General features: G+C 36.2%; 1 pseudogene; it reads left to right on the top strand.

Moving 5' to 3' along the window:
* Window positions 1–22,912: 22,912 nt before the first annotated feature.
* On the top strand, window positions 22,913–23,707 carry LOC126728246 (vignain-like; annotated as a pseudogene).
* The last annotated feature ends 2,091 nt before the right edge of the window (window positions 23,708–25,798 follow it).

The following is a 25,798-nucleotide window of genomic DNA, read 5'->3' as shown; positions in this document are numbered from 1 at the left end:
TTGCTTGAATTGGTTAAGTTGTAATTTGGGGGTCTAAACGTTCAAGGGTGTTTATACACGTTTTTGAACTTTCAAAGTTCAAATTAAGTTCAAGTTCACAAATTTGGCTTAAGCATAGAGTTTCTAACAAAAACCCCAAAATTTTGAAAAACCACTTGATCAATTTGTAAGAAATTGACGAATTGATCATCATACAAGATAGATTTCAGAAAATAATGACCAATTACATCAATTTAACAAGCCAATTTTATCAATTGAACCAATTTGAACAAAAAGCCCCAATTCAGGTTCAATACAATCCCTAGAATTTTTTATTTTTCATAAAACCCCAAATTAATCAAATTAACCAACATAGATCATGAATATATCATTGTAGCAACAAAACCCATTGATCAAATTCAGAAAACAAGGCTTGATTAATCAAAAATCCCAAATAGTGCATAGTTCAAAAATTACCCAAAAACCATGAGATTAATGCATGAAAATGTGAAAATAATGCAAAAGGAAGGGTAAAATAGACATACCGGCTTAGGGAGAGAGAATCCTTGCAAGAAATTTGGAGGAAAACGACAAAAAAATCTCAGTGGAGCCTTGCCTAGTCGGGGAGAGAGAAGAGTTTTGAAAAGTTTTGAAAAAGTGTTTTGAAAAAGTCAAATCTGAATTTTTTAAAACCTGATTCACGAGTTTCGATTGATCGAAAAATAGTTTCGATTGATCGAAACAGATAGAGGCTCGTTAAAATTTTTTTAAACAATTTCAAAACAGTTTCGATTAATTGAAACAGACAAAGGCTTCCTTAGACAATTTAAAAGAATTTCGATTGATTGAAAAATAGATTGGATCAATCAAAACTGGCAGAGGCTCACTAAATTTGAGGAAAAAACACAGTTTGTGAAAAAAAAAATTTAGGAACAACTCAAAGCATTGAAATTGAGTAATAAAATGCATGAGTATGTGATGATATGATTTTCAAAAACAAGAATTGAAGCCCAAAATTCCCAAATTTAAAATTTTTTACATTCTTCATAAATTTTCAAGCATCAAATCAATTTTGCACAAAATTCAAAGTATTTGCAAACTTGGTTGGTCAGACCATAAACACACATAATAACATGTACAATGTTTACCAAAGAGTAACTTATGTAGTGTGTACAACTAGTAAAAACTTGAGATACATGTGAGGTGATATGTAAATAGAAATCAATCACAAAGTCTACAAAATTCATCACATTGAATTTGAAAGAGACTATCACCTAAAGAGTTACATCATATAACTCCCACATCTCCTAGATCATAAGCTTGCAATCATGTAAGTTTCTTGAATTTTGCCTCATAATATACATACCAATTTTAATTTATTCAGAAACTTATTAAAAAGCCAGGATAATGTACACACCAATTTTAATTATGTGATTTGGCATCAAGCCTAAGAGTACACACCAATTTTAAGTATTACGCAATTAAACTGAGGCTACACCTTATGTTCTTTTTGTGCATGTGCTACACTTTCTCGAGCACAAAATCTTACGATATGCACTAAGGTGTTCATGATTGGCTAGTGAACAGTGATGAGATGGTTATTTATGTCTTTCTCTAAAATTTCAAGTCCGACAGTCAAAAAACTTGTGACTTCAAGATCACGACAAAGTGATCAAAACCATAAACATCTTTCCCACACAACATGCACTACAAAGCTTCAACTAGTAATGTGCAATAAGTAAGCCCATCAAGGCTAAACAAGACACAAAAGACATGTTATGTGAAAATAAATTGACCGATCTTGTTCTCAAAAACCAAGAACTAGTGCAAAACACAATTTGCTTCCTTTTTCTTCCCTTTTTCCTTTTTATTTTTTTATTTTTTATTTTTATTATAAAAAAAAAAAAAAAAAAAAAAAAAAAAAAAAAAAAAACTAGAATGAAATGCATGAATGTTATGCAATACAAATCCTAGAAACAAAAGAACACAAAAAAAAAAAAAATGGTCACAAAGGGCAGAGCAATGAAGCACAAAGACCATGTCAGAAAGACTCAATTAGTTCGATTTTTTGCATCCAAAACCTTTTAGATGCACCATGAGCATTGGAGTTCTTATTCACATGGAAATGATTACCAACTCTAGGATTGGAATAAAGGTTTAAAGCCTTTACCAATTCACCAATGAGTACCATAGGATCTTGTGCTTGAGGCACAGGTACTTTTGGTTTGTTTGCTCTCTTTGCAGCTTGCAGCTTGTAACAGTTTGGACGAATGTGTCCAGACTTTCCACAAAAATGACAAACCCATGCAGGTTTATCATGTGACTTGTCCTTAGACAAGGTAGGCTTCTTAGGTTTAGACTCTTTCAGATCAACCCTAATCTTCCTAGATGATGAAACTTCTATGGGTTTGACAACCTGACTCACAGGGGGTTTGACAGTTTCACTCACAATCTCACTCACAAAAGGTTCAGAAGAAGATGAAGGGACAAAGTTTGTGGAATGGGGAGCAGACACAGAGATGCTTTCAACAAAACCTAATCCAGATTTGTCAAAAGGAGAATTTTGAACACTCAGCATTTGATCAAGTTTAGAACTAGCAGATCTAGCAACAGATAAATCAAGTTCCAAAGATTTAACTTTATCAAGCAATAGCATATTCTCAGTTTTCACATTGTTCAAAAGTTCATTAGCATCAAACAGTTTTACAAGCAAATTCTTCTTATCAAGCTCAAGAGATTCAATTTTCTTTAGGCCAAGTTCAACATTCATAGCATCCTTTGCAGTAAATTTGCAAAGTTTATTGTAGGCCTTTTGAAGATCTGCATCTTCAGAGAGTTCCCCATCAGAAGGGTTCTCTTCAGCAGATATGCTCTCATTGACTACAGTAGTAGCAGTAAAAGTAATGAAGTTTCCATCCTGAGAAAGTTTCTAAAATTCTTGGCAAGGTAAGCAATCTCTGTAGCAGAGAGCTTATCATCAAATCCACCAACCTCAACATCATTAACTGACTTAAGAGCCATTGATTTGGATTTGTTAGTTTTGGGTAGGTCCAACTTATAAGATTGAAGAGATCCTACAAGTTCATCAACAGGAATGGAGTCCACATCCTTGCTCTCAGTAATGGCAGTCACCTTGGGTCTAAAGTTTTCAGTTAAAAATCTAAGAATCTTCTTAAGAATTTTATGTTGATCATAGATTTCACCCAAGTTAAAAGCAGAATTAACAATATTATTCAATTTAGCATAGAATTCATCAAAAGATTCATCATCAGACATCCTAATGCTTTCAAATTTTGAAGTAAATTGCTGCAATTTATTAATTTTGACAGCTTTTGTGCCTTCATGCATAGTCTGGAGGATATTCCAAACAATATGAGCAACCTCAACATTAGAGATTCTCTTAAATTCCTCCATAGAAACAGCGTTAAAGATAGCATTCATAGCCTTGCTATTGAACGCGGCTGCTTTTTTTTGAGAAGTTTCCTACTCACTAACAGGAGTAGTGGGCTTCTCCCATCCGTATTCAACGGAGTTCCAGACTCTCTCATCAATCAATTTTAGGAATGCTTTCATCCTTACTTTCCAATAAGCATAATTATTCCCATCAAAGTGAGGAGAAATAACAAGAGAGTGTCTGTGTTCCATGACAACAGGGGTCAAGGATCAGCTCAGTGATCAAACGATCAACAATAAGAGAGCAACCCGCTCTGATACCACTTGATAGTTTTTAGACCCCTTAAAACACAATTGGATTAACCTAGATAATAGTCAAGTTGTTACTAAGTCCAATTTAACAAAACTAGGTTATCATAACCAAAACAATCATATCACGCAAAGCAGCGGAAAGATAAATAACACAAAGATATAACCACCCAGTAAACCAAATCGGTAAAAACCTGAGGAGAATTTAACCTAACTATCCTTAAGGTAAACTTGAATCCACTATCTTGAAAGAATCGAAATTCATACAATAAGACTTACAAGCCCCCATGCTCGACTTCTTATTGCTACCCACCAGTAGAACTTACTGACACGACCACGTGCAAGCTCCGAATCCACGGACTCCTTCTTTCTTGGATTCACCACCAGATACAAGCACACTCGCTTGTGTTTCTTTAAACTTCAATGGCAGAAACTGAGTTGATCATCAAGGTGTAGATAATATCTCCTCCTTGAAAACCCTAAGTTTGTGTAAAGGAAAGCTCCTCTAGATCTCACAAGAGATTTACACAAACAGCAATATGAGCAACACTAAAACGTGGCTAGGGTTTGCCTTTTATACTTAGGACAAATTAGAAAACCCTAAACGTTTTAAACAAACTAGGGCTGAGTTGGAAATTTGCAGAAAAACGCATTCTACCCGAGATTTGATCGATCGAGCCTAAGCTTCGATCGATCGAGCCAGGCCAAAATGCACAGTAATTTCTACATCAGCTCGATTCCAACTTTACATAAAAGATACAACTTTGAGCAAGTCTAAACACTACTAAACAAATTGTTTTGATCATGGTTTGCCAACAATACACATTAGAGTTCTAAATACATAAAAACCTAAGTCTTTAAAACCTAAATCTTTAGAACCTAACATACCTCTTTAGAATTGGTTTTGTAGCTTGGGGACTATGCCAAATATAAAGATATCTACCTTTTGGTATTGCTTCCATAAATGTTGAGCTGGGGTAGTATTTGGCTTTCATAATATTTGCAACAAGTGAAATGGTATTATACTATTATTGCATAACCACCACCCCTGCTTGAAAAGCATTGCCAGATGAATGTATAGAAGTCCCTAAACCCTTGCCCTTCATCTTTCATTGGTAAGCAAAATCTCTCCCATTTCAACCATTATACCTTCCTTTTATCATCCTCATCACCCCACTAGAACCCCTTATACAATGAGTTAAGCTCGCTTTGTAATTTCTTTGGCAAAGAAAAAAAATTCATAGAGCAACTGAGTAAGTATATATGTAAGGATTGTGCGACCACCTGAAGAAGCACTTCCTTTTCCTTAGTTGAGAGTAATTTTCCCTTCTACCCTTGAAGTTTCTTCCAAAATCGATCCTTTATGTGTGCAAAGATTGAATACTTTACCTACAAATAAGGGTAGATCTAAGTACTTTTCATGATGCTCCACTTCAATTGCACTTATTATTTCCTTGGATTGCATTTCTAGGGTTTCATTGATCCCCTTTTTCGAAATATTTTGTTCTTGCTCCATTTGATTTGGATTGCTTTTACAAAAGTTGAATATCACTCTACATTGAACCTCTTAGAGAGAGAGGAAGAGTAAGAGAGGGGGGGGGGGGGAGGCAAGTGACTTGGCAAACGAATGTATATTGTTATAGAATTTTAAGTTCATGAATCTTACAATTTTATAGAATTTAAGTTCATGAATCTTATAATGTATATTGTTTAATTTGTATCGTATGGTAGAATCACACATATGGTATGATACATAGACAAATGGGCTCAAATGAATTTATATGTTAAAATTTGTGCTTTTATTTGAGTCCAACAAGTTGTTAGACTTGTTTTTAAAACAAAATTATTGGGCTACTTAATTGAGCCCAATAAAATAGCTTATACATGATTTTTTTTCTCTCTCCTCTCTCTTTCTCCTAAAAAATTTGGACTACACACTTGACACTTAACATTTCATATCTGCAAATTTATTTTCTATACTATGACTAAGGTATTAATTGATGTAAGGTTGAATTTAATCAACCATTTTATTGGCTTTATTCCGTGCCAAATTTGCTTGTATTTCAGCATTTAGTAACCCTGTATTTAGATGGGCTTGTTGTGAGGGTAGTGAGTGAGATAGAGTGAAGTTTGCTCAAGAGTGTGAAAGAAAACAGAGACTCGCGGGCGACTCGCGGCTTCAAGCCGCTAGACGCAGCACACGTGCCAAGCATGCCAGAAGGTGAACAGTCATGCTAGCTGGAGCACTACAGGACAAAACAGGACAACTGGCCATACGGTTATCTCGCGACTGGATCTCACGACTCAGTCAAGTCGCGAGGTCAAGCCGCGAGCCACCCCTGTTTTGTAAATCCTAACGTTTCACATTCCTCTCTTACTCCAGTATAAATACCCTTTTTACCCACAAATGAAAGAGAGCTTCCAGAGAGAATTTTGAGAGAGAAACCCTAAAAAAAAACAAGATTGATTCACCCACAATCTATACATTAGAGTCTCTTCAAATTCCTCAACTCTCTTCCTCTCCATTGTCAAATCCTTGAGAGGCATTTTACCAAACCTTGTTCTCACCATATTCATCACTGTGAGAGGGCTGTTTGGATTTCTGGGAAGCAGTTAGGAAGGAACCAATCTACATTGGTTGATGCTACGGTCTAGTAGCGGAATCCGAGAAGCTAGAAAAGAAAAAGGTTCGGTGCAACCTAAGCCCTCCAAGCTTCTTCCCACTCTTTATTTTTGCTTTTGCTAAAAAGAGCTCACCAAATGTAAATCTCCAAATGAAAAGAGATATTGAGTTGTAAAAGCCTGTCGCACATTCTAGTATTCGACTAGGAAAAAGGGTAAGCGACCTAAAATTAAAGTGTTTATTCAAAAAGCCAAAGGCTAGTTCATTGAAGTGAAATATAATATATCACTCTCACAATGAGAGGTGATTGTCTCAAAAGATCAAAAAAATCAATTGTAAAGCTCCAAGAGATGTTATCAAGTTTTGTGGGAGGTCATAAATACATATTTCTATAATTGAGATGGATCACATGATCTAGTGCTTATTGTATATGCCTTGGTTGAATTGATCATTGAAGCTTCACATTAGACTAAGGACTATCTCATTGTTGATATCCACACACAACACACAAGTTTATATTCAATAAATGCCATATTCATTTGTGTGATTGTACTTGATGAAATGTGTTTTCACATGCTCAATATTTGTTAATTCAAGCACAAAAAGATTTTTGAGTGTTTTAGGTGTTTTTGGAAAGTATTTTGTTTAAAAAATCTGAAAATTTCAAAAATCCATTTTTGCCCTGTTTTGGCGACTTAGTCGTGAGTAAGTCAAGTCGCGAGTATCAGTTGCGTCCTCGCGGGTCATTTTTGGCGACCTGTTCGCGAGTGGAAAGTCCAGTCGCGAGGGATACTTAGAGATTTTCGCGGCTCAGCTGGTGACTCCCTCGCGGGTAGACCTTCCAGTCGCGAAAAACATTTAGAAAAATTTTTTCAAACTTTTTATCTTTGAGTATTTTGGCGGCTTGAACTGGCGACTTTGTGGCGACTCTCTTAAGTCGCAAAAAACGCGTGTTTGGCAAAAATAGGGGCAGTTTTTAAATCTTTTTCAGTTTTTCCTCGAACTTTTGTGACTGTTCATCTTCTTTCTCAACTGTCTCCTTCCCAAACACTCCGTGCACCCATTTTTTCAAACTCCATTGTTGCCTCTTTCAACTCAAAAATCTTCAAGTAATAGGTATGGGTTTTCTGTCTTGAACTCTATTTTACTTGTTTCTGTGTTTTTCCCTCTAGATTATTCGCATTTGTTTGTGATTTTGAGATGGGTTTTAGTTCGGCTATTGCTCTTTGTCCATGCTTAGCCTGTGGAAGCTAGTGTTTCAGTTTTGAGCTTTATTAAGTTGTTGGTTTTGTTCTTCATCATGTGCTTAGCTAGGGTTTGTTATTTGTTGGTTTCTCATCTTGTCTGATCCGTTGTTGATGTATTGATTCAAAATGTTCCTGTGTTGACTGTGTGTTTTTCTATGCTGATTGTGTGGTTTTAATCTGTCCCACTCTACTGTGTAGCTACATTTGGACCATTTTTGTCCCTCATTGTTATTTTCTGGTCATTTTCATCTAGCTATTAGGGTTTCTTCATTATCCCTAAATTACCACTAACCCACTGCTAATAATGTCTGTTGGATTGTGTTCTGTCATTTCCTCTATTCATGATTCAGACTAGACATGTCACCATTCAAGAAAGCAGCTGTGAAAGGAGGCAGTTCCAAAGGGAAGGAACACATAATTGATGTTGATGACTACCCACCTCAAACAAAAGAGACTTGTTCTTCATCAAAGAGATTCGATCCCAACAAGTTCAGATCCTATGCAGCCTATCAGTCTCATGAGAATTATTTTCAAAATGCTACACCATTACTAGAAAGAACTGTGGATCAATCATCACTTCATGACACTGACATTCCGAAATGGTTTGCTCACAAGGACTGGAATTACCTTCTCTCTAATCTGGATGACGTGTATGAAGATTTGGTAAAGGAATTTTATGCCAACGCGATTGTGGAAGAAGATGAACTTAAGTGCTGGGTTAGGAAAAAGAGCTTTTCAGTCTCTCCTGTATATTTGGCAGAAATCCTTCACATCAACAGACCAATATTTCGACACTCACCGGTTTATGATGATCTTTGTCCTGATGAGGAGCTTCTCAAGGAAAGTCTTGGACAAGACTTGGAGTTCTCACCCAATGGAAAATCCATCAGTGTTTCCTCTCTTCCTCCAAAACTGAGAGTGCTTACAATTGTGATGTTTCACAATTTGTACCCTTTATCAAGCACTGGGTATATGAACCTCGGATGTGCTTTGTTTCTTCATGATCTAATCTCTGATGTAGAAATTGACATCTGTGCTCATATCTTTCATGTTCTGCGCAAAACGGTTCTTCGAACTGAGTCCTGAACATGCATTCCTTTCTACTGTCTCATTTCAAGGATCTTGAAGCTCAAGGGAATTTATCCAACGGCAGATGAATCTCCTCTCTCGAAACCGAGTCCAATCAACATGCGTACATTCAATGCAAGCATTGGACATAGTCGGAAGAGAGCCAAACCAGAAACTTCCGCATCTTACAGTGGCTCTCATTTCAGCACTCTCTCCCTTGATGAAAAACTTGATCACATTGTATCCTCTGTACACGAGTTGAATACAAAGATGTCTGGACTCACATCTACTCTACACCATCACAGCACTCGATGGGATATGAAGTTTACCTCACTTCAAACTCAATTGGATCAAATTCAGAGAAGGCTAGAAGAGGATGTATACCTATTTCATGACAAAAAGGGGGAGTGATAGGCCTGATCAGAGGGGGAGGATATTACCTAAAGGGGAGTGTTTTTATATTTTCTTCAGTTTAAGTTGATATATTGTGTTTTGTACCTGTTTGTACCCATGTGCTTATGTAAGCTTTTAGGGTTAATGTTTTTATGCATATTCTGTTGGCTTTATGGTTTGTACCTTGCTTAATGCAGCCTTTTATGCTATGTTGAAATCAGTACTTCTATCTAAATGTCTTGCATTTTGATTTATGTACTGTCACTCTTGTACCCTTGTAGGATTGTTCCTAGATGCATATACTTTGTGTATTATGTATTGGTTGAGTGTTGAGCATACAAGTATCTTGCCTTGTTTTTGTTAAGTTGTATGTTCAAGTGTTCATTCCAAGTGTGAATGAGCACTGTGATCACTACCTTGTGGTGATTACTTGGTTGATCAAGCCTTGATTTGAATCTTCACATCATCTTTGCTTGATCACCTTAAGCTTGTTTCATATGCATTTCATGTTTTTCTGCATACAATGATCATGGTGTATTGTTGTGTTTCAGGAGTTTCATGTTCTTATGATTCAAGTGCTTCACAACTTCTAAAGTTAGGTGTGAGTGAGTTTTGTTCAACTGTTCCCAACTCACATGTTAAGTCTAGAGTCTGTTTTAGGGTTTTGTCACCGAATAGCCAAAAGGGGAGATTGTAAGGTTGAATTTAATCAACCATTTTATTGGCTTTATTCCGTGCCAAATTTGCTTGTATTTCAGCATTTAGTAACCCTGTATTTAGGTGGGCTTGTTGTAAGGGTAGTGAGTGAGATAGAGTGAAGTTTGCTCAAGAGTGTGCAAGAAAACAGAGACTCGCGGCTTGGCCTCGCGGGTGACTCGCGGCTTCAAGTCGCCAGACACAGCACACGTGCCAAGCATGCCAGAAGGTGAACAGTCATGCTAGCTAGAGCACTACAGGACAAAACAGGACAACTGGCCATACGGTTATCTCGCGACTGGATCTCACGACTCAGTCAAGTCGCGAGGTCAAGCCGCGAGCCACCCCTGTTTTGTAAATCCTGACGTTTCACATTCCTCTCTTACTCCAGTATAAATACCCCTTTTACCCACAAATGAAAGAGAGCTTCCAGAGAGAATTTTGAGAGAGAAACCCTAAAGAAAAACAAGATTGATTCACCCACAATCTATACATTAGAGTCTCTTCAAATTCCTCAACTCTCTTCCTCTTCATTGTCAAATCCTTGAGAGGCATTTTACCAAACCTTGTTCTCACCATATTCATCACTGTGAGAGGGATGTTTGGATTTCTAGGAAGCAGTTAGGAAGGAACCAATCTACATTGGTTGATGCTACGGTCTAGTAGCGGAATCCGGGAAGCTAGAAAAGAAAAAGGTTCGGCGCAACCTCGTTGGAGCAAGAAGCTTGGAGGGCTTAGGTGCACTGGGTAGATTAGGCTTGGAGGGTCTATTGCTATCCATGTATCCCAACTACATTTTTTAGTGGATTGTTTACCGCTTGGAGGGTGGCGGAGAGGTTTTACGCCGAGGGCTTCGGTTTCCTCTTCGATAACACATCGCGTGTTATCTTTGTGTTTACATCTTCCTTCCCTTTTATCTTTGCCTTTTATTATCTGCTGTGGGTTGTGATTTTAATTTGGCTTAGATAGTTTTTCCAATTCCATATTATAGCTTATGTTAATTTTCCGCACACTAGTTGTTTGACATAATGCTTGAATTGGTTAAGTTGTAATTTGGGGGTCTAAACGTTCAAGGGTGTTTATACACATATTTGAACTTTCAATTGACAGTATATTAATTGTTGATACTTTTGCTATAAGTCTAAGAAATTAAGATACCAAGAAAAAATTATAGAGAAAGTTATTAAAATAAAAGAATTAGAAGATTTAGTAAATGCTGATAAAGTGATAACGAATGAGAAAATAGTTAACGAATAAATAATTTTGCTAGATGATGAACATTATGGTAAAAAAGACTTAGACGAAATTGATTATGTAAGATAATGAATATGATGAAATATTATTATCATTTTGGCTCATCGTCATGTTTGATTACTTTTAGGTTTAATAAATTTGAATTTTTTTTAGTAAACACATGTTAATTTGATTTATTTAGTTAGTTATGTTAAATATTATTACATAAGTAATGAATAAATTAGTTATTAGTTAAATATATTTCAAATTTATAATAAATATATTTTTTATATGTTTATTTATAATTTTTTATTTATAAACTTTATTAGTTTTTTTTTATTTTTTATTTTTTGGTATCTTATGATACGCGATACAAAAAAATTAAAAAAAAAAAAAAAAAAAAAACAATTCACAATACGATTTATGTTTTAACATAGTGAGAAGTGAAAAATGAGATGGGATTGTTTGCATGCAAATGGCCGGTCAAAGGGGGTTAGGTGAAAATATTTGTTGTAATGTGCCCAAGTGTCTTAATTTAAGTGGTCATTGTTTTTTCTTGGGAATGCAAAATGTAAATAGCTACAACTAGAAAATATATTATTTTAATGGATGTATTTTAAAATAAAAAATGGAATGTAGTATTGTTAGGTAAAAATGTAAAATAGATAAAATGGTGTCTTGGAAGGGAAAATGTATATGTTATTATGAGAAAAGTTTCGGTTATACCTGTTGTAACTTTTTACAAGGGTTACACATTTTTTAGACCATTAAATTCTTTTAAATTTAAGGGTCAAAAAACACTCATGACCATGTCATCATTTATTACTTTCCATCTTTGTTTAGGAGAAATGATAGTATGTAAACTTTATTCATTCAATATCATGTTGGACAATGGGAAAGAAAAAAGATGGTCATTCTTCTATTCAAACAATGGTCTTCTCATCCTCTTTTACAGCACTAACAAAAGTTAGAGCAGCATGATTACATCTTAAAGTAACAAAAACAGAGGATATATTGACAATTTGTTCACAAATCAGCTTAAAATCCTCCAAAATTCAAGCCACTTCTAAAGAAAAAATTCTATGAATTTAAGAGATCTACCAATTCAGCAAAATTGCATTCCACAATAACATTTGAAAAGCTGGTGTTTTGAAAAAACAATAGCCCAATCCGCACAACTGAAGCTTCTGTCCAGAGAGCATGAAGTTCCTTCCTTATACGTTCACAATTTCACATGATGCCGCCACAACTTTACCCTTTAATTCCGAATGATCAAACCCAAGCTAGCAGAACAAGAGGATTTGGACTGAGAAATAGAAATATTCAATTTAAAGAAAGTGTTAGACGAAATTGGTGACCATTTAGCAACCAAAGATCCAGCCGAGGCAACTCTTGTTAACCTCCATGAATTCCATTGTGCAGGTAGCTGCTCTAGACCATTGACCAACAGAGCTGAGCACTTTGTCTTCAAAGATCAGTTTGTTACGGTAATTCCATGTAATCGACAAAGCCACACAAAATATTTCGCATTCAGGAGGTTGTTGTTTATGATGGATGGGAGTGACTATTACTTCAACAAACTGAGTATGCAAAGGGAACATAAATGAATTCCAAAACAACTTACCTAATTAATAGCATTTTTTTTCTCGATCTCTCTCTCATATTTACTACTTTACATTACAACATCTTAATGTTTGGTCTTTGGTGAGAGATAAAATTGTAATACCATAGAAATGGTGAGGGATGCAAAACATGTTTAAGAACAAAAAGGTTCTTACGTAGTTCACTTAGGCCAAGACTACCATTTGCTTGCTTCTTAGTACAAATGAGAGCATTTCTCTCCAGCCTCATCATCTTCATCAACGTCAACAATTTCATTCGGACGATTTGCAATAGCAATTTCAAATTGCCTCAATATCTCAGGGTCATTATGAGGCCTTAATTCTCCTCAAGGATGCGTATCATTTTCTTGGACTTCTTGCTTTTCTAACCAGGGCAGATTGAAGAACTTTAACAGGGCAACATCTCATTTCTGCTAGAATAGACAGAAAGACTAACTCAAAGATTTTAACCACAGTTCAAAAAAAAAAATCTTGTGAGAAGATTTTGAGAAGTGAGAGGCAGCTAGCTCTCAAAGATGGTTGATTTAACTAATCACGGGGTGTTGGATTGATGTTATTGTGTTTATATGGCAAAACATGACTTGCAGTGGAAGACCATGAGTGCAATTGCCTAAAGTTGTTAGCATGATCTCCTTTCTATGTTAGTTTGGTGTTCAGTTGCTCATTTTTCTAACCGACTAACCCAAGAGCGAGCAAAGATTCAATGGTTTGCCCCTCATAAATTGCAATATATATATATATATATATTTAAAGCCGGCACCAAATAACTTTCATTGATTTAAAAGACTAGAATCCAGGTACAAGGCATCCTCCGCGGGCAGAGGATCCTCCTCCATCCATACAATTTCATTTTAAATCAATCTAGCAAATCATCCAAAGCATGAGCAACACTGTTTGCACTACGCCTAACACAGTTAACCGAAATGGATCTAAAACCAGCAGCCAAGCACCAAATATCTTCATAGATTAACCCAAGCCAAGAAAAGTTTGGTTGAGCTTGTGATTTCATCTTCAACACCATTGCACTATCTCCTTCTAGAATCACCTCGGTAAATCCAGCATCTTCAGCAAACTCAAGCGCTTTGCGGCAAGCCTTCACTTCCACCTCTTCACTATCCGCCACAGCACCACCTTTCGCCGAAAAAGCAGCCATCACTTCTCCATTCACATTACGGATAACAACCCTATAACCCGATACAGCACCATTATCAAAACTAGCTCTATCGAAGTTCAGCTTGAAAAACGTCCCCTGTGGTGGCTACCATGTATGGTTTACTGAGGTTGGGATTGAGACTGTCACACTTAGTTGATCTTGTGCCTCAATATACTCCCTTAGGTAATCCAAAACATGTTGGTAGGAGCGTGATGGATGTTGGAAGGCACCCCCATGCATGACCGTATTTCGTTGTTGCCAAATCAGCCAACACATAACCCAGAACGAGTCCAATTCCTCCAGCGATAGCTTTGGCATGAGACTAGATACCAGCTTGATAGGCCAAGAATGTATTGACCCCTTTGGTAAATTAATCAATTAATTTAGCCAAGTGAAATTAATTAGGTTCAATTACATGCAATAAGCGTGGTAGCACAAACAAATCACCAACTAAGTTAAATGCAACGGAAAATAAATTTGGCATAGGTGATTTGTTTACGAATGGGGAAAACCACCGAGGCAAAACCCCACTGGGTGAATTTAAGATCACCACTCTCGAGAATCCATTATTATTAAAACAAGCGATTACAAGTAAAAGGAATCTCAATACCTAAAACCAACCTACAATTGAACCCTTACCCCAATACCTAATTGGACTTGTAATGTAGTGACAATCTCTCCTTTTAATGCATAACTCCCGATTCGTGACTGACACACCAACTTGAGGAAGATGTTGGCTGCAAAGTTCTTCAGTTCATCCAACAATGAAGATCAAGAAGCTCCTTGGTTACAAAACCCTTGGTGCAAAGACGCAGCAGCTTCTACAAAGAATATGATGAACTAGGGCAAATTCTGTCTCCGATTACAATTTGCATGCATAATCAATTTTCATTGAGTTGCATCACTTTGCATCACTTTTGACGGCCCTTAAAATAATCCTTATATATGTCTAGGGTTGTGAGAAAAGAAACCCTACACACATACACTTTGATATGCGTGAAATTAAATTTGGAAATTTGAATTTCGTAATCCTCGATAGATACAGCATCTGTTGAGCTGCTATCAAGCTTCCTCATTAAACCTCGATGGATATGGATTTGTTGAGCTATCTATCGAGTTTTAATGAATAGCACTTCTTTACTTGTTTCTTGGACAGATTTGTATGGCTTCAATACTAACCTTGAACTCTTGTTCCTTAAGTACGAAACCCATTCTAGATCTACCTAATTACAAGTAAAGTGCATTTTGTCAAAGGATTAGCCAATTTACATAACATATGTCTCTAACAATATCCACATATGTCCTAACAATCTCCCCCTTTGGCAATCCATGACAAAACCACAACAAACAAATGAATTATGAGAGAAGGCTTAAATCACTAAACTTGTAACCACTTGTTGAATACAATAAAATCTAATACACAAACTCTTGAAAAACTTTGCAAGAAGAGAGTTCATGACATAATAGATTTTGACAACCTACCTTTTTGAAATGCTTTAAACAAAACTCATCGAGGCATCTTAGTGTGAAATAGAAATAAAAGATTGCATACATAAAGAAACATGTGTATAAAGATAGAAGAGAAACAATACATGGAGAGATAGGTGAGAAAAAACATACATCATCATATATATATGAAAATAAATACAATGTATTTCATAAATAAATGGTCACAAGACTGGTGTACAAAAGGATAATGTATCTAAAGAAAAAAGAAAAGAAAAGTACAAATAATCCTTACTACATCCCTCAAAATATGTAGACACTCCTAACAAAAATGTCCCATGCTAACTCTCCCCCTAAATACATGACTACTCTCATCATCCCAAAACTGCTCCCTTTTTTTGTCACGAATGACAAAGGGTAAGTCACTGAGAGGTCGTCATCTCCTCATTACTGGAAGAGCTTGCATCCTCATCCTCATCATCATCATCACCATCAGCAACATCCTTATCCTTAGAAGCCTCTGGAAAAGGAGATGGAGAAGTGGAGAAATCACCTAGGCGAGCCTGTCGTCAGGCAATACGATCGACACGGGTGTTCACCTGACACAACTCATCACTGAGAGTGTTGAGGCGAGCATCCATGCACTGAAATTGCATTATAATGGCCTCGAGAGTCACACCACCACTCCAAGAAGAAGGAGCGAAGATGGAAGGAATGGTAGGGGCTAGAGGATCCGTTGTCAGGGTCCGTGATCGCTTCGGTTGAAGTTGGGCCTCGCTCCACCGAACAGAAGCTGCACTAATGGCACCCATGACAATGTAGAGAGGAGAATCAGGAATAAGGATAGAAAAATGGCGAAGGATCCGCATGATAGCCGAAGGAAATATGAGCTTATCACGGGTCGCCGTATCCCTATAGACATCTATGATAGAGATAATGAAATGAGAAGTGAAGTCTATAGAGAGGTCTTCTAAAAGGGATAACAAAAATTGAGCACGAGGCTCTGTGATGGAGTTATAGTAAGACAATGGAGTAATAACAAATGTCATCAATTTATTAAGGAATCTCGGACCTTTTGCAAAGCTCGAGCATAGGGTGTTTTGATGCTCAACCCATAAGGAGGGTGTCTCATAGAAGTGAGACAAAAGCTTGTCTTTGGACACAGTCCTCAAACACTGACAGCTGGGCTAGTCTAGATGTGCTACCCACAGGACGTGTAGTATCTTGGATATAAGATCTGAAGTAACTACGATACGTGTACCTCTGAATGTCGTGACAAACTGAGGCATAGAGGTATCGATACTGTGCATGTTGGAGTAAAACTGAGTGTGAATGACATCAGGAAGAGGAGTATCGGAAAAGTCCGATAGAATCACATGGCGCTTCAGATGAATGCCATGTTTAGAAAAGTTCTCCGAGAAGTCTTAATGGCCTTCTCATCATGGAACTGAATGTGAAGAGGGGGAACAGGAGGATCAGAAGAAGATGATGACTCAAAACAAAAAGGGTTCCAAGTCGGTGTAGATTTGCGCTTGGGTGCCATGCGCAGTCTATCTGAGAGTGAGAGAGAGAGAGAGAGAGAGAGAGAGAGTGAGGAAGCACAATCACAACCCAGAAAAGATAGATAGAAAAGAAAGGGTACGTATGAATGAAAAATGCATGAACATGTGATGTGCTAAAAGAAATTGCATCATGGGTTCAACCCAATCCAAACCTAGCAACACACAAGTTTTCAACAAACAAACATACATCTAAATGCATGCAACATTGTGAAAAATGCAAAATGGAATGTAGTGCATGATCATATAGCGTCAAATAAGAAACTCCTAACCCAAAACTTTCATAAAAACTCAAAGATTTTTAAAAACCCCAAAAATTTCACAAAATCCCAAAAACCTAGGTCTAGTGCGTGAAATGCATGAAGAAAGAAGGATTAAGGACCTTTACCAGAGGAGAAAAGCACAATCTAGACCGAAATCCAAGTGGGTAAGATGTTTAGAGTGAGGGAAAGGTGTTTGGAAGAAGAGAGAAAGAAAAACTATTGGGAGAGAAATGAGAGAAATGAAATCTAATTTCGCACTGACCCTTAAATAGAAATCACAACTCGATGGATCGAGGATCTGTCGAGATCTTTCGAGCACTAAATCTCGATAGATGCGAATCTGTCGAGGTGCTGTCGAGAACCTATTGATGGCAAAATCACCTTGATGGATCGAGATTCTATCAAGAATCTATAGGCCAGACAGCAACTTTCTCGATGGATCGAGAAGCTATCGAGAAGCTATCGAGACAAATTTCAAATAGCTCGATGGATCAAAATTGCAAGAAGATATGTTGAGATAAGAAGTCCAAGGAGCTCGATAGATAGAAAGCTGTCGAGGAGCTGTCAAGAAACTGTCGAGCTTGATAAAAAATAGTTTTTCAAAGAGAGGAAAAACACAAAGAGATGAATGCAATCAAGCAAGCTACTCAAACATAGATCCAATCGACATGTTAAGCTCTCAAAAACATCTCTCAACAAAAACAATGCAAAGCATTCATAGATCTAAAACACATACACACTAAACAAGTCTAACCAATTTTATAATTCAAAAACAAGTTAAGATAGTTTAGTAAGCATACAATAACACATGTATCCCTTGTGATGGCCAAATCAAATTGTACCTGTACATGTATCAAAAGTAGCAAAGAATTTGCATGTTGTGTGTGAAAACATAGCAAAAGTTCATAAGTGTCTCATGTTATGACGATTTGAGATATGAGAAAATAAATTTAACTCACACACAATCATAACTGCTTGATGGGACTATCACCTTCGAGATACATCCTATAACTCCCATATTTAAAAGCATTTAGATTCTTTTTGCTTTTATATTCTTTGCATATATTTTTTTTCTTTTTAAGCATATCATGCATGGACATATAAGAGAGAGAAAAGAAATACCCAATTATATTAAGCCACAAACATCACAATTTTGCTATGCCGAAGCACACAGATGTTATACATGATTGGGGGGCTTTAGTGGTGAGATGATTATTTATGCCTTTCTATTAGAATTTTTAGTCCTTCCCGTCAAAAAGAGTGATATAAGTGTTAAGTATAAAAGATTACTTAATCTTACTCATCATGAACATGAGCGACAAAGCTAATTTGCTTAGTTGTACATTGAGATGCTCATCTAAGTTACAAAAGATACAAAGTTTAGAAAACTTTGTTTCAATGGCCATCCAAGGTACACAAGTACCAATATACACATAACACACACTGTTTTTGTATTTTTCTGATTTTTCAAAAAAAAAATTTCATTTTTGTGAAAAAAAAAATAAAGCAAAAACTGAGAACAAACAATAAAAAACATGCTAAACAAAGCATAGCATAAAACTAGATTGACTCAAAAATAAGAAAGCAAAACACACAAGTAATGCATAAACAGAGAGAGAGAGAGAGAAAGAGAGAGAGAGAGAGAGAGAAGAAAAGTGACTAAATCACTTTCAGCCTTTTTCCTTCCAGACCTTGGAAGAACCTTTCCGTTAAGCAAACCTTTGATCCGGTGATGAGGGAGAAGAGTTGAAACTGTTCAAGTTCGAAAGGAACATGAAGGCCTTAAGAAGATCTCCAAGAGCAGCAAAAGAGGATGGAAACTGATTCTGATTTCCAGAAGAGATCATACTGTTACTTTGTTGAGTGGCTAACCACTTGTAGCAATTTGGATGAGTATGCCCTGAAGCTCCACAATGATGACAGAAATGCAGCTTCTTCGGTTGAGACTTTTTGTTGTTGACTTTCTCAGTCCTAGGGTTTCTAGTCTCTTCCTTTTCAAGCTTAGGGGGTGCACCTAAAATAGATTTGCCCTTGCCTACGTTCTCACTAGCTATATCAGTTTTACATTCATTGTTCTCAGAATTGACATTATAAGCAGGTGAGACAAACACAGTAGTACTAGAAGAGGCAATATTAGAAGAAGAGAAATCATACCCCAAACCGGTTCTATCAGAAGCAAATTTCTGAAAGCTAAGCATCTCATCGAGCTTTGCACTAGAAGTCCTCTCCAGTTGAGCTCTAACCTATAACAGTTCTGCTTCAAAATTTTTTGTCTTTTCAGCAAGGAAATTGTTCTCGAACTACAAAGCTTCAATGGTCTGATTTGCTTCATTAAACTTTGTGGAGAGCTTCTCTCAATCTAGCTCAACATCACTCAGCTTCTTGGTGGCCAGCCTATATAGTTTCTCATGCTTCTCAGAAACCTTGTACAATTTTGCATAGGCTGTATGGATGTTATCTTGTTCATCCATTTTCTCAAACTTAGAGTCCACCAAGTCCTCTTCATCATCTATTGTTTCTGAAACCCCATTAGTAGGATCAACTATAGCAGTGAAGGCATTTAAAATTCTCTCATCATCATTGTCATCTGAATCATCCTTAAGCTCAGTGTCACTCAAGGTAGTAGCAAGGGCCTTGCTTTTTCCAATAGTTTTGAGATATATTGGACATTCTTGTTTTATATGTCCAAAACCTTGACATCCGAAACACTTTGGTCCAAAGGGAAGTGTACTGACTGCCATTCTTTGCATCCTTCTTTCCTCTGTCTTGGCTCTTGAACTGAGACGAACTAAATTGCTTACGATCCTTATCAAATCCTTTCACATTGGCATTCTTCATGAACTTCTTGAACTGCCTAGTGTTGTAGGATTTCATCTTGGAATCTTCATCATCAGAAGACTCATCGATATCACTGCTTTTAGCCTTCAATGCCATGCTCTTACTCTTGCTCAATTTCCCGATCCTAATAAAAAATAATTCATAGGTTTGCAAGTTGCAACTAGCTCTGTCAAAGGAATTTTGTCAATGTCCTTTGATTCTTCAATAGCAGTGATCTTGGCATGGAATCTCTCAGGCAGATATTTGAGTACCTTTTTTACAACCTTGGGTTCAGGAATAGTTTCCCCAAGATTAAAGGCAGAGTTAACTATGTCCTTTAGCTTGGCATAGAACTTGTCAAACGACTCATCCTACTCCATCTTAATCTCTTCAAAGCTTGTAGTAAGCCTTTGAAACTTTGAATCCTTGACAGCCTTAATCCCTTCATAGGTTGTTTGGAGAATAGTCCATGCTTCTTTAGCAGTTTCGGTAGAGGATATCCTCTTGAACTCCTCATTTGTGACCGCACTAAATAAAGCATTTAATGCTCTTCTATTGAAGTTTGCCGCTTTGATCTTGGCATCATCCCAATCAGCTGGATCCAAGTACGTGACTAACACACCAACTTAAGGAAGATGTTGGCTACAAAATTCTTTAGTTCATCCAATAATGAAGATCAAGAAGCTCCTTGGTTACAAAACCCTTGGCGCAAAGACGCATTAGCTTTTACAAGGAATATGATGAACTAGGGTAAATTCTGTCTCCGGTCACAATTTGCATGCACAATCAATTTTCATTGAGTTGCTTCACTTTGCATCACCTTTGATGGCCCTTAAAATAATCCTTATATATGTCTAGGGTTGTGAGAAAAGAAACCCTATACACATACACTTGGATATGCGTGAAATCAGTTTTGGAAATCTGAATTTCGTAATCCTCAATAGATACAGCTTCTGTTGAGCTACTGTCGAGCTTCCTCATTAAACCTTGATGGATATGGATCTGTCGAGCTATCTGTCGAGTTTTAATGAACAACACTTCTTCACTTGTTTCTTGGACATATTTGCATGACTTCAATATTAACCTTGAACTCTTGTTCCTTAAAGTACTAAACTCATTCTAGATCTACCTAATTACAAGTAAAGTATGTTTTGTCAAAAGATTAGCCAATTTACATAACATATGTCTCTAACAATATCCACATATGTCCTAACATAGCTACATAAATCCTCTTGCTCAATAGATAATTTCTGGAATTGGGTTGCACTTCCAGCCCATACATCCTGTGCAGCCCCACAACCCCAGAGCACATGCAATACTATTTCAAATGCTCTCTGACAAAAGCAACATCCTACATCCTCGATTACACGCCTGCGAACCAAATTGTCCTGTGTGGGAAAAATGCTTTGATATGCTCTCCAGGAAAAGATTTTAACTTTTTTTGGAACCTTTGCCTTCTAGATTCTTGACCAGATTGGATTGTTGGCCCTTTGCACCGAGCACTCCCCACTATGATTTTCTTCCTTCCTCGTTTCCTTAGCCACATGGTACCTAGACTTCACCGTGTATCTGCCCTTCTTTGTGAGAGTCCACACCAAAGCATCTTGCACGACCCATGCCTACTCAAAGGAGCTTTTAGGATGGCTTCAGCATCAAACTGATGAAACAGGGCTTCAATTCTTTCTTTTTCCCACTGGTGGTTCTGCCAATCAATCAAATCCGAGACCCTCCACTCCCATATCTCATCCTTAGGTTGGAAAAGAACCATTTTGGTTGGCTAGTTTGGTAGCCAACAGTCCTTCAAAACCTGAATTGAAGCACCATTGCCCACTCTCCAAGAGCACCCTTTCTTCAAAATCGGTTGAGCAGTCAATAAACTTTTCCAAACGTAGGAACTATTTGGACAATCATTCGCCTCAAGGAAATCACACCGTGGAAAGTATTTTGTTTTAAAATAGCTATACAAAAGAGAGCTTTGGTCCTACAGCAACCTCCATCCTTTGTTTTGCTAGCATAGCTAAATTAAAGAATCTTATGTCTCTAAAACCCATACCACCCTCTTTCTTTGACTGCATTAAAAAACTCCAACTTTTCTAGTGTATTTTCCTTTCCTCACCAATCTGACCCTACCAAAATCTAGCACACATAACATCCAATATATATATATTAATTGAAAGAAAGATATTGTAGAGTTATGGACATAAGAGAGAAAAAAATATTATTAGTTATGTAAGTTGAGATGAAAAGCAATAAATGATGACATAGCCAAGGTTGTTTTTTCATCCTTTGATTTTAAAGAGATTAATAGTCCAAAAAATGTATTTCTTGTAAAGTTACACTATTTTACATCTGGCATAATTTTAAATAATATTTTATTATTTAATAACTTGTAATTGAATTCATATTTTGAAAATCTCACTGTTGGATTAAATTTTCTATATGTTATCATTAATATGCATGCAATTTTTTTTTTTTGTCAACACATTATTTTAAATTGCAAAAACTTGAATTCAAACAATTAATTGATGACATAGTTATTGATCTTTGATGACTTTGAAAATTTTTAAACATGGAGAATATATGAAATTAATGTAATCTAATAGTGAATTTGTCAAAATTTGTATCCAAACAAAAAATAATAAGTTAGGTAACATTACTTAAAGTTACATCAGGTGTAACTTTAACCCAACACTATATATAGGAAATATAATTATTTAAGAATAATATAATTACATATTTGAATATATTATTTTATTTTATTTTCAAATATTTAATTATTTAAATTAATTTAATTTTATATTTATTTATTGCAAGTTTTTTAAATTTTCTTTTGCCATTTAATGGTTTCTGTCTTAATTGTTGCCACAATAGCTAATGCCACAGCTTTAAAAGTTCCCCCATTAGACTCTCAAGAACTTTATACATGAAACTGTGTCAATTAAACTATAAGACTCTTGACAATCATAAGTTAACTTTTCCAAAGGATAAATTATCAATTTGAAAATGAATCCTCTTTTTACAACTTACGTTTAATGACATGGTTAACGAGTATAATTACTAGTATCATGTGGGATATGATGAACCATGTTTAAACTTTAAATTCTAAAAAAAAAATTCAGATATGGAAACCTAACAGAAATTCCTATGACTATGGATTGGAGAAAGAAAGAAGCTGTTACCCCTGTTAAGACCCAAGGCCCAAACTGTGGTAAGAGAATATCATTGTCCAAAACTCAAACTACTTTTGCATAATTTGCTACATAATTTTTTTTTTCTTAACAATATTTCTGTTATGGTTGATTCCTATTCAGGATGTTGCTGGGCCTTTTCAGCAGTGGCAGCAGTAGAGGCAATCTACCAAATCAAAACTGGCAACTTGATCTCCCTTTCGAAGCAACAACTAGTGGACTGTGCCGTGGAAGGAAATAGAGGCTGCAATGGTGGTGCTGTGGATTATGCCTTTACATATATAATACAGAACCAAGGACTAGCCAGTGAAGAATGTATGAGGCTATGGATGGAACTTGTGACCAAGCAAAGATATCTATTAATGCAGCTTCGATAAGTACATTTGAAGACTTACGTTCCAATGATGAGTTGGCATTACTTCAAACAGTGGCCAGCCAACCAGTTTCTATTTCCCTCAACACTGGCTATGACTTTCAGTTCTATTCCAGCGGAGTTTTCACAGGACAATGTGGGACTGATTTAAATCATGGTGTTCTTGTAATTGGGTATGGAACGAGTGATTATGGTACCAAGTACTGGTTAATTAAGAATTCATGGGGCACCAATTGGGGTGAGAATGGCTATATGAGGATTCAGAGAGATAGTGGAGCACCAGAAGGTCTTTGTGGCCTTGCCATGCAAGCTTCCTATCCAGTTGCTAAGGTACTCCAAAGGTGATAGATCAAGTCACCTATAAGTATCGCTTTCTCTTTTCACTATATGTATGTTAAAATTTGTTGTGGTTGTGAAAATGCTGGTACTGTATTGCTACTTGTAACGTTAAAATCTGAACATGGTAGTAATAAATAAGACATACCTTCCAATATATAGTATGAAGAAAACGTAAGGAATATATGCTGATAAAATCCTCAAAATTTGGCACATTAAATTAAAGCAGTCGTGACTGATAAGCCTAAGCTCTGATTAAATTATAGACATGAGAGCCAATTTGAAATGAGAATGATACCAGTGAGGTTTAAAACAAACTAAGGGTCTGATTGAGATCCGCTTATTTTGCTGAAGCTAAAAACTTTTTGTTAAATGTACTGTAGATAAAGATAAAAGTTAGCTGAACTATAAAGTAGAACCCATGAATAGTACCAAAAAGTGCAGTGGAGCTCATAAATAGTAGCAAAAATAAACTGAATAGTAAAATAGGTTATCTTTTTAATTTGGAGCCAAACACACTATATGAACAAAAAACATTATAACGGCATTAGTACCATCTTTATTTTTTTCTTCCTTATCAAATGATGCAGCTACTAACGACTTTTTCAGACTAATCATAAACCTAGTATAATTAGATTATATGAAAGAATTGCATGTGCTTCATCCAGAATCTACACAAAAGTGCAAAGAAGACCCAATATATTTTCTAAGAAAACGACTTGAAGTTCACAGTGGAGCATGAATGTGAATCATGATAATTCTTTGGAAGCTCCTATGAAATGATAAGTGTTTGTTAATTAACTTTAAGGAAAAATTAATTCTTATTCATTTTCCTGGCATGGCATTTATGTATTTGATTTAAATGAAGATTTAAACTAAAGAGCTGTATATATTGTATATATATGTAGCTTACTACTTATCACTTTTCCACATGAATAATGCTAGAGATACAAACTATTTTACAAAAAATTTTACAAACTGCTAATGTGGTGAGTGATTATCGGTAAATGAAAAAGTGATATTAATGGTGGGCCTAAATAAAAACTAATAAGAGGTTGGCCACATCAACAATTTGTAAAAATGTTGTAAAATAGTTTGTGTCTGTAGCATTGCTCTTTCTATATATGTATATATATATATATATATATATTAAATGTCTGTATGTATGTAAATGTAAATGCATCTACACAAATTGCAAAATAAGGAATGTTAGCTAATGCTAGTGAAGATCATGATCTTCTCTATTAAATAATAAAATATTTTTCTTGATGGGAAAGAAACAAAGCATTTTCCCTTTCCATTCCCACCAAACTCAAGTTATGAAAGATTTCGAATCCATCTTAAGGTCAGTAGTTTGTGATTCTGCATTTAACTCAATTTTGCCATTTTTGGTAAATTTTGGTATTTTGTCATCTAATCATGTAATTAGTGTGAATTAGGATTTTAGACGTTTTTTCTCAATATTTATATGTTTTGTAGCCATCAGAGGCAAGATAGACTATCATCAATAAACACAAACATTTTGTCAAATTTTCTTCTGAAGGATTCTAGTTTTTATCTCCTTGTGGATTTAGGGAAACCGCTTGTAGATTCAAGGTTTACTACCAAAAACTAATAGTTTAGTTTCTATTCTATCAAGAGAGCATCATGTGTACTTTCTTCAAGATTCCGCTCAGTTGGTATCAGAGCCTTGACTTACCCTGGTCTGATGGCTAACCGGCGAGACAGTGACCACCACACCAATAATGGTGGTGACGATGTCAATAACCCAGTCCTCACTAAAGCTGAGTTCCTTGATTTTCGTGATGAAAATCAATAGTTTCATGATTCAAGCCAACAAACTCTGGACCAGATTCAAGAAGTGCTTGCAACCCTACTTAATCTTAACCTTAATCGTGATGACGAAAAGTGACGTGATAACCAAGCACATCGCCCTTCCAATTGCAATCCAAATTGGAACAGGCAATAAGACTACAACGAAGAGAATAGTGAGGACGAGGAGTATGCAGAAAGAGTCCTTAGGAATCATCATGGTCCTATGAGGGATAATGATCGAGATTATCAAGAGCAGAGGGACTATCGGATGAAAATAGAGTTACC

The sequence above is a fragment of the Quercus robur genome, chromosome 5 (genome assembly GCF_932294415.1).
Source record: "Quercus robur chromosome 5, dhQueRobu3.1, whole genome shotgun sequence".
Lineage (NCBI taxonomy): Eukaryota > Viridiplantae > Streptophyta > Magnoliopsida > Fagales > Fagaceae > Quercus > Quercus robur.
Note: the sequence above shows the minus strand (reverse complement) of the source record. Positions and strands in the feature narration are given on the sequence as shown.